Source organism: Oryctolagus cuniculus, chromosome 17 (genome assembly GCF_051225735.1).
Source record: "Oryctolagus cuniculus isolate XC-2025 breed Fujian yellow rabbit chromosome 17, ASM5122573v1, whole genome shotgun sequence".
In the NCBI taxonomy this organism is placed as follows: Eukaryota; Metazoa; Chordata; class Mammalia; order Lagomorpha; family Leporidae; genus Oryctolagus; species Oryctolagus cuniculus.
Window position 1 is genome coordinate 33,214,726 of NC_142883.1, and position 14,478 is coordinate 33,229,203.

Here is a 14,478-nt window from a genome sequence, read left to right on the forward strand (position 1 = left end):
TGGCCAGGCCCTATCCTAACTGTTGAGGAATGAACCAGAGGATGGAAAAGTTTTCTCTCTCTCTCTCTATCATCTGCCTTTCAAAAATAAATAAATTTAGCAAATGAATAATAGTAATAACTGAACAGCCACAAGCCCAGGCACCTCCCAGGCCTCATCTCTGTCCCGGCTGAATCAGGCTTATGAACCTTGTGATAGCTTAAACCCTTGCACCACTTCTGTGTGGGGTCCAAGCCGGCAGCACTGCCACCTCCGCTGTGCTGGCCAGCAGGCTGCTGGGAGGCTGAGCAGGCTGTTCACCAGCTGAGATCTGAAACCAAATGCAGCCCGCAGGAGGCGTACCCTGGCTCTGAAATGTGTAGAGTGGGGGCTACGCCCAGGCCCTGCCTCTCCTCGCTCATCAGGTATCCGTGTGTCTCCAGCTCCTGCTGCCACTGGGCTTGGGTCAGGCTCCGTCCCCGAGGGCCGCCCCCAGGTGCCATCCCCAGTAGGGCAGATGCACGTCCAGCTGTCCAGCTCCGGTTGCTCTTTGTCATGGATCCTCCCTTGGTTGATGCTGAATGGGATGAACATTTTCTTGGCTGTCATCATTGGGTTGTTATTACAACTGAGGTCTGGGCACCAAATGGTCCCTCTCCGTGAGATGATCTCATGAGGTCGCTACTGAGGGTGTGCTGGTCGGGGAAGCAATAAGCCAGGAAGAAGCAAAAAGCAGAGAGGAACACGCCAGGCTACCTTAGCAGCCATCCTGTTAAGGGGACACATCCCAGACAGCAGCCCAGAGGGCTAAGCAGAGAAGACCCAAGCCAAGTTCAAGGCTGTGCTTGCAGCCAGGTCCCTGGAGCCAAGCAGTCTCTCTCCTCCACCTCCCGAATGTCACCCGGACCCGGGGGGTGGCTCACCTCCGACAGCCCCTCTCCCTTCCAGAAACAGGAACGCTTTCCCACCACAAGGCGGGGAAACTCCAGCCCACCCTGATCTTGGGAACCTGAGGACAGGCCGGAAAGCCTCCTTCATCAGGTTCCAGGCTCCAAGACCACAGCCAGAGATGACAGGTCAGCCAAGGTCGGCGAAGCCTCCAGGGAGTGGCAGGGGAGGCACTTGGGAGCCACTGTGTTCTCAGGGCAGCTCCCAGGGAGTGGTACAAACCGAGAAATCCCACACAGCCCAGGGCCCCTCCCCCAGACACACGGCCACAGAGGAACAAAGTCCGGGGAATCAATCAGGCCCGGCTGGCCGCTCCCCTCGCCCGCGTCCCTGCCGGGGAGGTCAGGGTTCACATCAAGTGCCATTCATCATGCTCCTGGGGCCGGGGGCTTATTGGACAGTCCTATTAATCAGAGGCCTATCACAACCACAGCCTGGCTGGGCCGCCATTGTCCCGCTCCTCACCTATCATAGAGAGATTAGATTATCAGTGACAACTCAGACACCCTTTGAGTCACAGGAAAGCCGGGGAATGGGGTTGCCTTTATTTTTTTTTATTTATCCTCCTGATTTGAGGATGAGCTGTTTCTTGTCTTGTCACACTGCATCCTTTTCTTCCAAGAATCAGCTTTAAGAATCCAATTTGTCAAACTGGACAATCATTGGCAAATCCATAAAATAAAATTTAAAAAAAAGCCTTCAGCGACTTTATCAAAAACGGTCAAATAAAGCAGAGGGCTTTCAATGGGGCCTGAAAGGGTTAGGAAATAAGTTGCACTGGGCACCAATTAATCTCTGAAAAGCAGGGGGTTTGGGGAAAGGAGCCAGAGGGAGATGCGTCCAGAAAAGGATGCTGGGAACCCACGCAGGTGCGGCCTGTCCATCACCTGGGCCTCCATCCCTCTGCCAGACCTGACACCCAAAAGAATGAGATGGCGTCAAGCTTCCTCCTAACTTTCCACCAACCAGGGGCAGCAGCAGCAGCAAAACGAGACAACAGCCAAACCCCCAGCAGACCAGGGCAGAGCAGCGCAGAGAACTTGGTTCCCCACCTCTCCAAGTAACCAGCAGGTGCTGAGCCCTCCCCGGGTGAGCAGGAGGCACGTTTAGGCAGGATGGGACCAGGGCCTTGGTGACCCCAGGTCCAGGGCTGCTCGCCCCGATGCCTGGAGTCAGGGCAGCAGGCTGCAGGTCAGCCCGTGTGGCGAGGTGAGCACTCCAACGAGGCTGCATGGAGAGGGAAGTTCAAGTCCATCAAGTCTTCTAGGCTTCAGGAGATCCCAGAGACCTGGATTTCTATGTGAACCCTCCCAGTTGTAAGTATTGACAACGTCTTCAAATTGTTTTGTAACAAATTACCATGCACACCAAACAAAATCTATAGCAGGTCCAGTCTGGCCCCAGGCCTAGGGTTTGTGACCTAATCCACCTGCACATCAGGACGAAGGGACCCGGAGAAGCTGATAACCGCAGAGTTCACACACTGCCAGAGGGAGAGCCAGCCCGAGAGCGTGGGTCCGCTTCCAGCCCAGTGCTCTCTGCTCCAGACCTGAATGTATCACACGCATGTGACCTCTCGGCAGGTGCATCCTTCCGGAGCAAAAGTAAGGACTAAGAGGACCACCTCGACCCACACGTCCGCTGTGAAACAGAAGGGGCTGAACTCAAGTCCCGAGTGGCTGTAGTTATACCCTTGAGACCACGTTCCTCTTCCCACCTGCCAAATGAGCTCTGAGTGACTCCCTGTGAGCGCTCCGAAGGGCTGTGGCAGAGGCTGCTCCCTGTTATGGCTCTGAGCTGCAAGCTCTGTGTGGATGCATTATCCGCTTGGCCAAAGCAAAAAACGGAGGCAGGGGAGCCAAATTACCTTTCCAAATCCCAGCTCTTGCCTCTTACCGGCTGTGTGACTTCAATCCAGTTACTCGACTTCTCTGGCCCTCAATGTCGTCTTTTTCATCATGGGGACAACAAACCTCAAGAGACTGCTCTTTCGTAGGACACAGCCTGCCACAAGTTGTCGTTCTATAATGTAACCATGCTTTCTTTCCTCTTTAGTGATGTCTGGTATTGAGACACAGCATTTTAGAAACTGGAGCCCACGAGACCCTTAGCAAGCACTCAAGTTCAATTGTCCCAGCACAGAGAGAAAGACACAGAAGGCCAGAAACGGGAAAGAGTTCATTTTCTATAGCAAGTGCATTCCTGCCACCATGGTTCGCTTCCACCACGTCCACAGCCCGGCACCAAGCACTTTGTTTTCCTACTGTGACCTCGTTGGAAAGAAGGACAGTTTCTGTTATAAATGTATTTAAAAGCAAAGCCAGATGAGGCTTTAGGCTCCCAAACAGCTCAGCAACATCAGCATAGCCGACGCCGTCTACCCTGTCCACTCCCGCGCTCATTAAAGAAAGATTTGTGAGACGTCTCGGGCCGCATTTGTCCGCTGCCAGTCTGTGACCAGCTTCATTTTCGAAAAGAATTGTTCCCCCAAGGCAGTCTGTGATCATTAGCGAGAGGCTGAGCCTCAGAGCAATCTCTGTGTTTTGGGAAAGACGCCGCATGTAGCATCGTGGTCAAGGCAGTTGATCATTTGTGAAAATGGGACACTTGAACGTGTTAACTGTTGACTAAGCTTGACAGGTATCATGTCTGCCCTGATTAGGTGATTAATTAAAGACCGCTAGAGGTGTCAGCGTGGCGTGAAAGGCCCGGATGTGTTGCTAGATAGATTTGGAGACCAATCCTGACTCCTCACTTGGCTCCAAGGCCTTCGGCGAACTTCTTAAACTCCCCGAGTCTCCGTTTACCGGGGTGAGAAATGAGGGCAGTAAAACCTCTTGTGTAGGACGCGGTGAGAATTCAACGGGAGATGTATGAGCACAGGCAGCGTGAGAGGGCTTCCTGCGGCCACGGCCCCTCCAGAGAGACAGCTGTGTGCCCCTGCGCGGACAGGCACTCCCTCTCTTGCCGGGTGGCTTGTTGAGTGCTCAAGGCCAATTCAGGCCGAGGGCCAATGACCAACAAGAGGAGGAACCATGAACGCCTTCAGGCTTTGTGCTCCTGTTTAAGCTTCTGCTCTCAAAGCCTGTGGCTGAGTTGGTTAAATAAGAGTCCGCCACCTTACCGGGAGCTGAGTTGGAATCCTAGGTGGGAGCCCGGCTGCTTCACTGTAGGCTGCTTTTGGTTCAGGGATCTCTGCAAAAGCCCGCCATCCGGAACGTGAGGCATCTTCCCAAGGATCCACAGGCTGTTCGGGGACACCCCAGGGGCCACAGCCCAGGCAGCCCAGTGGACAGCTCTGGCCCACGCCTCCTGCCCAGGGGCACCATTCACGAGAATGGCAGCTTGAAGATGATTGACGGCACTGCTAAGGAGGCGTCAAAGTGGGAGTGTGACACCGGCCCTGCACCCAACACTGACAGCCCAGATGCCGAGCTAAACACGACGCTTGAAGCGCCTCTCACACCAGCCCTGTGAGGTAGCTCTGATCCGTGCCACAGCCGAGAACCCCGAGAAGCTAGGTGGGGGCCAGCCTTGAAAGCATGGCGCCCGCGTTCCCACCTGCTGGCCACACGGCCTCTCCAGATGCTCCTGATGGTTCTACCGCACCGACAGGAGAAGCCCGGCTGCCACGTCTGCACCCCGTCCCAACCTGCAGCAAAACTCACCTTCGGCCTGGCAAGGATACGCTTAGGAGCAGAGCCCCTGCTTCCTTCCTGAGGCCCTTTCTCTTGCTCCTCCAGGAGGAGGTCACCCAAGCCTGGGTTCTAGCCCTGCAAAACCCACTCACGCATGCGCACAAATCGCAAGCTGCAAATCCTGGTACTCAGCCCAGGCTGGCTGTGGTGGTGGGGGTGAGGGAGTAAGGGTTAACCTCTCTTTCTACTCTTGACCCCTCCACTCCCCACTTCTACTCCCCCACCTCTACTCCCCGGCACCCACAGCTCTGCCCCCTGCTGGGCTGTTGGAGCTATGAGGAACAAGTGCACCTCCCACCCACTTCCAGTGTTGTGTTGTTGGCGTTGAAGACTCTCACACAAAGTGCTGTTTGGGTTTGGGCAAGAAGAAAGGGAGAGAGGCGGAGCTGCGGCCTGCAGTGAGCGCATTGGCAACAAGGAGAGAAACTCAGGGCCGGAGCAGCAGATGACGGATGCGTAAGCTTTCAGCCACCAGAAATTGCGGCGCCCCCACCCCCCACCCCGCACTTAATAAAAGCTGACAGCCCGCATTGTTCTGCCGAGACAAGGTACGCTGCATCCCAGCGATAGAGCCAGGAGAGCCCAGGGACAAAGGCACCGGCCCACGGAGGGGGCCGCAAAGGGGCAAAAAAATAAAGAGTGGGGGCTGGCGGGGGGGCCCTGGCAGGAGACCCTGGGAACGGCAGCCGCTGACAGCGGAGACCAGGAGCTCCAGATGGCTTTTTGTCTCGATGCAATAAAAAATGTAATCTGACAGGCCCTGGGATGGGATGGGGAACAAAAGTGTGCGGGTGGAGGGGGATGGAGGGGGGGCGGGCAGGAATGGGCCGGGTTAAAGGTATCGGGACTCTGGAAGACAGAACAAAGTGGCGGTGTCTTCAAGCAATTGTGCACTTGCAAATGAAGTGGGAGTACAGAGGTGCTCCTCAGGGACTAAGCCAGGGATGAAGCCAGGGACGAAGCCAGTTGTTTTCTGGTATGGGCAGGGGGACAGGGAGTGGACACTTACTGGGTGTTTAGCCCCAGAAAGAAGGTGATCACTTTTCCAATTAACCGCGACGCTGGCTCCTTCAACCCACACCCTCCTGTCCCCACCGCCCTGCACCCCAAGTCGTGAGGGGGTGATGCAGAGGTACGGGGCTTCCTGGTGCAGTTTAGGCGGAAAGTTCTGAGCTCCTTCGCCTGGCACAGACGCCCTGCAGGAGAGCAGCTGCTGCCTGAGTGTGGCTCTCACAGGGGCGCCCTCCCACCTGCTTCCCCAGGAGCGCGCAGACGCCAGGGAGCAGCGGCACCCCCGTGGCCTCTGATGAGGCTGTCGCTTTTTATTAAGTAATCTCGGCCTTTCAAATCACTGCGTGTTTTCTTCCCAAAGGTCTCGGTTGCTGTGTGGGCCCAGCACACTGCAGGCTCCTGATAAATATTAAACAGCGGATGCTGGTGCTGTCTCCAGTGTTCACTAAGGGACGACTTGTCACCCAGGGGACGGACCCCACTCTAGAGCTATGGTGTGCTTATCGCTGGGGGTACTGAGGCAGGAAGTAGCACAGGAGACCTCGTGGATGTCAGCAGGAGCCTCTTAGAGAGACAAAAACGATAGAGCTGGGAAAGCCGAGTTCTGGTGACGATGTGCAGACACAGGCGCTGTCACGTGGTGCTGGAGGAAATGGAAACCCGGCAATCCCAGGAACCCAGGCCACGGCAAGAGAAGTACGCAACGTGGTCGGCGTGAGGGCCTTGGTAGCCACGCGGTTCCTAACACCAGGAGAAGTGGTCTTGTATCCCTCACTGGAGAATCACACGGGACCCCCTTTGAATGGAATACTCTGCGGCGATTGAGAAACGCGGAGCAAGAGCACAGTGGTGGAGACAGTGCTCGGGACGCCTGCATCCCGCACTGCAGTGCTTGGTGCAGGTCCCAGCTCTGCACCTGATCCAGCTTTCCTCTAATGCGCACGCCGGGAGGCAGCAGCAGACGATGGCTCAAGTAGCCACCCCATGGGAGACCTAGATGGAGTTGTGAGCTTTTGAGAAGTGAACCAGCAGATGGCAATTCTCCCCTGCCTCCCTGCCACGGGGCCTTTCAAATAAATCTTTAAAAAAATTTTAATGAAGTAAATCTACACTTACTGATATGGAAAGACCATTAAGGGATTGTTATAAGAAAGAAAACTGATGAAAAAAACAGCACATGCAACATGATAGCCCGTTTAAGCATCAGTGCACAGGCGGCGGTTCCCTTTGGAGGATTTAGGCAAAAAGACGCTGGGAAGAGGATTGCAAGAGGCACTTTAACATTTTACTATTTAATTTTTTTTTTAAGATTTACTTATTTATTTGAAAGACAGAGTTACAGAGGGGCAGAAGCAGAGAGAGAGAGAGACAGACAGAGAGAGGTCTTCCAATTGCTGGTTCACTCCCCAAGGGGTCACAACGGCAGGAGCTGCTCTGATCTGAAGCCAGGAGTCTTCTCAGGTCTCCCACGTGGGTGCAGGGGCCCAAGGACTTGGGCCATCTTCTACTGCTTTCCCAGGCCATAGCAGAGAGCTGGATGGGAAGTGGAGCAGCCAGGACTCAAATCAGCGCCCATATGGGGATGCCAGCACTGCAGGTGGCAACATTACCCGCTATGCCACAGTGCCTGCCCCACTATTTAATTTATAAAGAAAATGCACATTAACTCACATAATTTAAAAATGAAGATATCCATTCAACAAGCACCAGTGTGTATTGAGTGTGGACTTTGGGGTGTGATCAGGCCTTGAGCCCCTGTTCTGCCTCTGTTGGCTTACGACTTGGGGCAGAGTGCTGGGGGGAGCAATGGTACCTGCCCCACAGCGTTGTTGAAAGAGTTAAACGACCTATGCATAGAAAAGCCCCATGCCTGGCACACACTCAGTGCTCAACGGGACCTGGCACTTAGCATGTCATGGACCAAGTGCCTCCAAGTGTCTCTTGGGGCTGAGGGAGGGAGGTGGGATAGACAGCAAAAGATGAGCTCCAGTGCACAGTAAGCAAACATCTGCAAAGTCTCCTCAGTGCTGGGAAACCCTGGAAACGAGGGGCTCCGACTCTGTGCAACTGCCTCTTTGGCTCTGGGCCAAACAGGTGTAGGTGGAGTTTTGTTATCCCTGTGTTGTCTGAATTCAGGTAACAGGGACAAGGGACAAGGGTGGGCTGGTGCTGTAGCTTAGCGGATAAAGCTGTTGCCTGCAGTGCAGGCATCCCATAAGGGCGCTGGCTTAAGTCCCAGCTGCTCCACTTCCCATCCAGCTCTCTGCTATGGCCTGGGAAAGCAGTAGAAGATGGCCCAAGTCCTTGGGCCCCTGCACCCACGTGGGAGACCTGGAAGAAGCTCCTGGCTCCTGGCTTCAGATCAGAGCAACTCCTGCCATTGTGGCCACTTGGGGAGTGAACCAGCAATTGGAAGACCTCTCTCTCTCTTTCCCTCTCTCTCTCTCTCTCTCTCTTTCCCTCTCCCTCCCTCTTCTCTCTCTCTGACTCTCCTTTTCTTTCTGTATAACTTTGACTTTCAAATAAATAAAGAAATATTTAAAAAAAAACACACACACACAGGGACAGGAGTTTGAACTGGGAGCTCCCCCACCAATGTTAGATGAGCAGTTCCCTTGGCAACAAGAAGGGGCAGGATGCCTCCCTGCGTGGGGCTCTGGGAGCTGGAGCTTCCAGGGCAGTCTCAATTCTTGGCCATCAAGGGCCTTCGCCCTCCCGTGGTGTGACTTCCTGTCCCAGGACAGGTTAGGGAGGCTAGGAAGGGTGTAGGGGAGGTGATAGTGGGAGGGCAACAGCACCGAACCCAGCTCAGGGGAGGGTGGAGGAGCGCTGATGTTAGATAGTGCGGCGGGGTAACTGTAGACCATCATGTTGATCACACACTGCAAAGTAACCACGAGGTTCTCAGCGTATAAGAAAGGACAATATTTGAGGAGGTGGGAATGCCAATCACCCTGACTCGACCGACCATCACCCATTTGTGCATGGATTGAATTACAAATACTGCACCCCATAAATAAGTACAAATACTGTATGTCCACTTACCAGAAAGAAAGGTAATTCAGAAAGCCATCCCCGGAGCCAGAGATTGAGCAGACAGAAGGGGCTGACTCACTGGTTTGTGCTTTTAAGTCTATGATGAAGGGCTGAATGAAAAATAGAGAATTTGGGGCCGGTGCAGTGGAACAGTGAATTAAAGCCCTGGCCTGAAGCGCCGGCAACCCATATGAGCATTGGTTCTAGTCCCGGCTGCTCCTCTTCCACTACAGCTCTCTGCTATGGCCTGGGAAAGCAGCACAAGATGGCCTAAGTCCTTGGGTCCCTGTGCCCACGTGGGAGACCAGGAAGAAGCTCCTGGTTCCTGGCTTCAGATCGGTGCAGCTCCAGCCATCTAGGGAGTGAACCAGTGGATGGAAGACCTCTCTCTCTCTCTCTCTACCTCTCTCTGTAACTCTGTCTTCCAAATAAATAAAATAAATCTTTAAAAAAAAAAATAGAGAAGTTAGATTCACTAAGACAGCAGGGTGTGTCCTGGTACTGAGGCCCTCACATGGGACTGGGAGAGGTGCACGCAGTGGCCCCTTGGGTCTCTATTTTATTCTGAGGACACAGAGCCCAGAGAAGGTGACGGATGCCCTGGAGATGCCTGGCAAGGGGGTGGCCCAGGCAGTCGGATGTGGAGTTTCTGGACCAGCGCCGTCTCAGAGACAAAGAGAACCACACACGTAATTTAAAATCATTAAGTAGCCACCCTAATGAGTAAAAAAAAAACTTGCGAAGTTAATTGTAATAATACGTTTCATTGAACCTAATATATCTAAAATATTATTCAGTGTGGAATCTATATAAAAATTACTGAGATGTCTTACAGTGTTCTTTTTCATACTAAAGTTTCAAAAATCTGCTGTGTATTTTACCCTTATAGCTCAAGAGCACTTCAGAAGCTTCCTAGGAAATGGAATTACAAAACAAGCTTATTTTGGTGCAAAAATTTTTGAAATCCATGCACACGAGGGGTCTTCAAAAAGTTGCTGGAAAACACAGGCTGTGAAAAAAATGCATGGATTTCAAACTTCTTTCTTGTTTCAAAATAAACTTCTCTTTGCATTCTGCTGTTCAGTGAACTTTTTGAAGTGCCCTTGTAGATAGAAACAAGGGCCAGGCACATGTCAAGTGCTTGACAGCTGGTGGCCAGTGGCCTCTGTGTTAGACAGTGAGCGCTAGGCTTCTGGCCAGGTCAGTTTCCTTCAAGGGCCTGGCCACAAGCACAGGGCACCTGTGCGTTGGAGTCCGGCTGGGTGGGTCCAGGTCAGTGGGCTCAGGAAAGGCAGCTGTGACCCAGGTGGTACAAGGCATGTCAGCAAGGGGGAGCCAGGCACTGGGTCACCGAACATTAGAAGCCAAGGGGAGGCCGGCGCTGTGGCTCACTAGGTTAATCCTCCGCCTGCGACACCAGCATCCCATATGGGCTCCAGTTCTAGTCCCGGTTGCTCCTCTTCCAGTCCAGCTCTCTGCCATGGCCCGGGAAAGCAGTGGAGGATGACCCAAGTCCTTGGGCCCTGCACCTGCATGGGAGACTAGGAAGAAGCACCTGGCTCCTGGCTTTGGATCGGCGTAGCTCCAGCCATAGCGGCCATTTGGGGGGTGAACCAATGGAAGGAAGACCTGTCTCTCTCTCTCTTACCGTCCAACTCTATTTGTCAAAAAAAAAAAAAAAAAAAAAAAAGACGCCAAGGTGATGCAGGGGCTGGGCTTTTGGTGCACTGGTTTAGAAGCCTTCATTGCCAAAGTGCTTGGGTTCAAGTCCTAGCTCTGCTCCTGATTCCTCCTAAAGCAGACCCTGGGGGGCAGCAGTGATGGTTCAAGTAGTAGAATCCCTGTCCCCCAACAGGTGGGCTGTCACTTTGATTTGCAAATGAAACAAACTTAAAAAGAAAGCCACACAGCTGGGGAGTGGCTGAGCTAGAGTTCAAGGCACCAGCTGGAGAGGTTGGGTGGAGGAGCAGGAAGGGAGAGAGGAGGCATGAGGGGCAGAGGCCGGGGCCCTGCTCACTCTGCCTGCACAGGGAAGGGGACTACCCCCTTGCTGGTTCATTGCCATGGCTCATTGCCATGTAGACGAACACCCTGCAACAGACAGAGGACTGTGGAGGGGATTTCACAGCGGAAGACTTCTTACACATCCCGGGAGGCCAGAGCACCTGTGGTCGACTCCCCACGGCTCACCTCCAGGAAAATGATCTGCTGATAGCTGACACTAGCAGTTACCATTAGGGAAATTAATGGATGCGAGACAGTCAAGTGTTAGTACAACTCCCATTCCTATGAGGGGGATTTGCAGTCTCAAGATTAATTAAGGTTAGGGCCAGCACTGTGGCATAGTGAGTTAAGCTGCCCCCTGTAGCACCAACATCCCATATGGGCACCGGTTCGAGTCCTGGCTGCTCCACTTCTGACCCAGCTCCCTGCTAATGCCCTAGGAAAACAGTGGAAGATGGCCTTAGCACGTGGGCCCCTGCACCCATGTGGGAGACCTGGAAGAAGCTCTTGGATCGTGGCTTTGGCCTGGCCCAGCCCTGGCTGTTGCAGCCGTTTGGAGAGTGAACCAGCGGATAGAAGATTGTCTCTCTCTCTCTCTTTCTCTCTCTCTAACTCTGCCTTTCAAAAGAAATAAAATTAATCTTAAAAAAAAAAAAAAAAGAATAACCAAGGCAAAATAGGACCGCATTGTAGTCAGTGGGACTTAGACTGGACAAGAGGAATAAATCCCAGATGTTACAACCGAGAAGGCCGAGTGGGCCCAAAGAGCCAGTGCAGTTTCTGTAGGGCTCAAAGGGAGGTGCAGGCAGTGGTCTTGGAAGGGGGATCGAAGGCTGCAGACCCGCATGTGGGCTGGGGTGGGCAGGGGACACCGCAGAGATGCTCACTACAGGATTCCAGGACAAGGCATAGGTGAAGGTCAGCAGAGGACTAAGATGTACCAGCAAACCAAACTTAATCCTTTCAGGCATGCTCTAGAGCAAGCCGAGACTCACAGGGCTCAGGGCCATTCTGCGACCTGGAGGCACGGGCGTGGTGCTCTGGGCAGGGTTTTCCAGGAAAGAGAAGGCATTTCCGGGAATTTGGTGACTGCCTGTTTTTCTGGCCTTTTTAGGAAGTCTCGGAGGTGTCATGGTGTCAGGCGCATGATAGGAGTGGTGGTGTCAGTCATGGTCATTTTATTAGGATGATGTTATATTGGGCTATAGGTCACCACGTGGATGTGATTGGCAGCCATGTTGGGTCTTTTGGCCAGCGCTGGTTCTGGGCGGCAGCTTTGCTACACAGTGATTTGGGGATCCGGACATGGGGAGTGTTAGAGCCAACCCTGGTAGGGGGAACAATGACGTATTCCCTCCTCTCCTCTCCCTGATCCCTGACTGCCTCCTTACCTGTAAGAGGGGTAGCTCAGATGGCCTCTTGGAATTCTTAACTGGAAGGTCATTTGGTTGAAGAGTCACTAAAAGCCCATCAGTGGTCCATTCTTCTCATTCAAGCATCACAGAACCAAGGTCATGGCCATCCAGCCCAGAGCTGGCGTAGGCACAGGGTGGGAGAGTGGGATGGGGAATGGGATTCTACAGCTGCGCCCAGCTTCCTGGCTCTGATGCCCCTTCTCACCTCGGTGGGAGCAGGAATGGGCTGAGGAACCTTCACAGCCGTAACGCAAGAGGATTCATTACCCTGGCTAACCTGCTTGGAGATCCCGAGAGGAGGGCGCTAGCAAGGGCCAACAGCGTCAGAGTGATGATGGCTGTTAGGATTACATTGTTGTTATTATGTTTGCTCTCTCAACCCTTAAATCACACTCCATCTCACAATCGCTTGCATTTTATGTAATTATAGCTTATATAGGTAACAAATGGATGTTTCTCCAGGCCTGGGAGACAGCCTCCTGCATACATTAATTTGCTTGATTGGTTCTCCACTGGGTGTGCTTTGTTCCCCTCCACCCACCCCCCTTTCCAGCCCAGCTCGAATAGAAAAATTAATGAGTGTTAACACCTTGCGAAGTGGGCTGTGCCTCGGGAATACCTCAGGTGCACTCTGGGTTTTAAATCCGCACATGCAGAGGTTTCCTAACGGTTATGCAAAGGTTAACAAACAATTAATATGTTGACTCAGTGTGCTAAATCTGTTTACCCAATCTTTGCCATCTAAAGGCCATTAGCATCAGCCTCAACTCTTTACATTGATTTCTCTCTTTCCTAACCCACCCCCACTCTGCTCCTGGAATAATTTGGGTGGAAAAAAAGAAAAAAAAAATCCCAAACTGGGAGCAGTGCGTATCTCTAGGAAGTCTGGGACTCATGGCGACCTAAGGCTCAAACCCTCAGCAGTCCCACTGGACGTGGCCAAGGGGGCCGGACGCTTCGAGGAGAAACGCAGGGCGGGAGGCTTCTCTGCCTGTTCACCACGAGTGAGATGTGAGTTAGGCTCCTTGGGTGGAAAACCCGAGTTGAAATTTATTCATCAAACTGAAGAGTTAAACCGGAAAATACCCACCAGTTGCCTGAGCTGCCTGGCCCCAGAGTTTGGTCCCAGGTTTCTGTTCTTACATGGTAGGCGCACGCATTGAGCCAGGTTCACACAGCACAGATGGCTGTGTGGTTATCAAGCACGTGGAAATTCGGGCAAGACGTCACTGAAAACGGAAGAAGGCCCGGTAACAACAGCTGTGATCACTGATTAGGAGGTGCCTTTCATGCCCCCCCTCGTGGTATCCATGTGCAGGGAGAAACAAACAGCGGGGCTGTTCGTCACTCTCCCTACCGTGGCCCTAAAGCATAAGCTCACCCCATCTTTTAAAAAATTTTTGTATTTGTTTTCATTGATTTGAAAGACAAAGAGAGATCTTTCCATCTACTGGTTTACCCCACAAAAGCCCAAAACATCCAGAGCTGGGGCAGGCCAAAGTCAGGAGCCCAGGCACTCCATCTGGATCTCGTGTGCCTACCCCCACAGCAAGGGCTTCTTTAGAGAGAGAGGGAGAGATGGGGGTGGGGAGCTGCTGGATGTAAGGGGAAGAGGGGGAGAGACTTGGAAACGTTCAGAGGGCACCGGGTGGCACCTGACACAGCCGCCGAGACCTGGCTGGCTCCTCCCCTCCCGCTCAGTCCTTCCATCCGGGCCAGGTGAAGGCAGCGCTCACGTGGGGAAGGAGGACCCTGAGAGCCAGGGAAGACCCTGCTGGCCCCACGCCTGTGCCCACAGGCCGAGCCGAGAGATCCAGAGGTTATCAGGCGCACGAGAGTCCGATACGAGACGGGGACTTGGCATCTTCCGACCTGCGGGAGCGAGACGCCTAATTAGTACATGGATTCGGGGAAAGCAAACCTGAACCCCCGGAGCCCTTGTGCAGGGGAGGGGGGAGACTGCAGGGGCGCTCCGCTCGCTGCCTCCCCAGCCCAGCACATGCAGCCCTGGTCACGCCGCAGTTCCGTGTCTTCTATTACATTGGCATGACTTCTATAAAGAGGGAGAAAGAAACTCTATTAAAAAGGAAAAAAAAAAAAAAAAGAGCTTTTGCACTCTGGCTTTCAAAGTCTTCAGACTGATGAGGAGGTGCCCTGACAGGAGCCTGGACTGAGCAGGGAGGGGGCAGGGAGGTGCACCCCCGGGAATGGGGGCAGCTGTCTTCCAGGCTGTGTGTCTAGAGAGGACTAACAGACGACAGCGCGGCAGCTCCCAAGGACTTCAGCCGCCCGCACGGCAGCGCCCAGGGACCCGGTCCCAGAAGACACACCTGGCATTTGGAGAATACTAAAGTATTCCTCTAGCATAAGCACATTCTTTCTTGCCA

General features: G+C 53.4%; 1 long non-coding RNA gene across 4 annotated transcripts in view; it reads right to left on the minus strand.

The window, feature by feature from the left end:
* The window catches only part of LOC138846143 (uncharacterized), a 94,955-nt gene that overhangs the window by 36,216 nt on the left and 44,261 nt on the right, over window positions 1–14,478 (minus strand). For 2 of the 4 annotated variants that reach the window (XR_016224425.1, XR_016224424.1), the window contains exon 3: window positions 13,823–13,963. The exons of 1 other annotated variant lie outside the window; for it this stretch is intronic. This is a non-coding gene — a long non-coding RNA (uncharacterized LOC138846143). Of the gene's footprint in view, window positions 1–13,478; window positions 13,964–14,478 lie in introns of those variants that run through there. One more of the 4 variants, XR_011383526.2, reaches the window with a different exon arrangement.